The sequence below is a fragment of the Pelobates fuscus genome, chromosome 1, assembly GCF_036172605.1.
Source record: "Pelobates fuscus isolate aPelFus1 chromosome 1, aPelFus1.pri, whole genome shotgun sequence".
Lineage (NCBI taxonomy): Eukaryota > Metazoa > Chordata > Amphibia > Anura > Pelobatidae > Pelobates > Pelobates fuscus.
The window spans coordinates 426,049,178-426,051,444 of record NC_086317.1 but is presented as its reverse complement, the minus strand read 5'-3'; the positions used below and the strand labels follow the sequence as shown (position 1 = coordinate 426,051,444).

General features: G+C 39.9%; 1 pseudogene; it reads right to left on the bottom strand.

The window, feature by feature from the left end:
- Positions 1 to 225: 225 nt before the first annotated feature.
- On the bottom strand, positions 226 to 1,382 carry LOC134581428 (forkhead box protein N2-like; annotated as a pseudogene).
- Positions 1,383 to 2,267: the final 885 nt, after the last annotated feature.

Below are 2,267 nucleotides of genomic sequence, written 5' to 3'. Positions count from 1 at the left end.
CCTTTGCCCTGGAAAGACTTTTACAGACAGATTTAAATAGCTTATTTAGGGGGCATTAGCCTTTCATGCATTCCCACTGTGTTGAAATAAATTCTGTGTATTATGCTAAGGCAGTAATGTAGAGAGACAAAAAAATAAAACAGATCAAATTGGGGAAAACTATAATATTATATAAGTATATGCCTCACAAGTCGTTTATGGCTATGATCTCCTGCACAAAGAACATTAGTAAAACATATTGCCACACTTGGTGGCCATGGGGCTGTGGGGCTGTGGGAAGGAGAAAATATATATATAGCAAAATGTTACAGGCTGATAACACAGTTTTCCAGTTCCAGTTTTCCGAGATTCGCAATGCTGAGAGTCTGCACCACTTGCACTGTAATTGTAATCCTCCATGGGATCCATATTAATGGCCGCAGAATAATTTTCTTGAAAAGTTAGAGACGCGGGATGTTTAAATGCACCAGCATAGCTGCGTTTCTTGGGCAACATCACTTTCAGAGGCTGAGGTTTGGGGCTTTCAGTAACACTCATTTGAACATCTTCTCTGATAATGCAGCAAACACAATCTATAGCTTCTTGCTTGATGGAACTGTTAAACAGCATCATTGCAGAGGCAGCATCAATGACATAATCTTTCACAGAACGTCCTTCATTCTGTTTTATTACAATGTGGAGGTGTTGAAGTACTTGAAGGTGAGGCAGGAGGAGTATACAATGCAAATACTGCTGAAAATGGTTGCTTATTCGATGCTTGTATTAAATTGGGTTTGTATTCTGGATCAACACACCACAGAGAGCCTTTTCCATTAACTTTTCCATTACTTCTTTCAACTTTCCAAAAACATTTATTGAGGGAAAGATTGTGTCTTACAGAGTTCTTCCAACCAGTAGCTGCAGTGGCAAAACACGGAATCTGTCAAGAATCCAACTGTAGATCTCTTTATCGGGCAGACATTTATTTGGAGAGTGTTCAATTGCCATATAAATGAGAAGGCTAAACGAATAGGGAGGCTTGGAAGAGGCTGATGACTTTTCAGTGTTTTGACACTGGGGAATTGTCACCTTCAATGTCATAAAGTGAGTTCCCAGTCACAAGTCCCTCAGTCCCCAGGCTGAAGTTTTTAGGAAGATTGGTACTCTCATGAAGTCCGTTCAAGTTTGTCAGCTCTTCATCTGCTGACCCAGAGTCCCCCGCAGAGTCCTTTGGCCTAGCCGCACAAACCTCTTCTGGCAGATTACCCATTTTGTCAATCTGACTTAAATCAACTTTCTCTGCTCCTGGGGTTTCTATACTCTGACCTGGAGTTATTCTCGTGACCGGACACATGTAATCTTATTAACTAGGCATGGACCATGTCCCGGTAACAATAGAGCAGTGAGAGAGGGCAGGGTTGGGGGGGTGATGTGTCATGTATCAGCAGCTGCATCCCTCCATCCACGAACAAGCAACACCACCAAATTCCACACCGAGTCACTAAGGCAGCAAGGCACCCAATAGAACCTCCCCATGCCCTCAGCCTGGGGCATGCACAGCTCGAAAAACCCGACAAATGTAAATATTGTTATTGCTCAGAAAAGACAATGTTTAATGTTGTCCAAAAAAAGGAAATAGAGTCTGCAAACCAAAACCACTTCACTAAGATAGAGCATTTTTTGAAACATGGGATGCATAGCACATGGTTAAATGAACGATAAAATACCACTTTTTGTGCTTTATGCTGCTCAGGGATACCTTATCCTATTATTTTACATATTATTTTTTCATTTATTAATTTATCCTTTCCAAAAATCTTGAGTAGATCATAAGTTTTCCATATTGGCCACTCAGTATCAAGTGGTCTAATATGTTATGTTTCTCACATAGCATAAGTCTGACAAGGCACCTGACAGCATTTTTCAAAAATACAAATATGCCAATATTTTACCAAAATGTATATATGTATGTATACAAAATGTAGAGTTACACCAATCATCTGTACAGCTAGGTATACTGCTCTACATTTATCCTTCCCGGGTTGCTAGAATGTAGAGATGAAGTTTGACCTACAAATGTTGTCGTTGATAGTGAAGGACTGCAAATTACCTCCTTAGCAGAGAAGCAGAGGAGTAGCATGGAGTCCTGAGAAATAAATTGTTTATATGCACGGTGTCAGCATCTTTTTCTAGTATATCATGAAAGTTAGCCCATTTATATATGCTGTTGGGAGGGATGAGGTTAATGGTCAATTTCCATCTCTAAGTACTAAAAAGAAACTATAAAT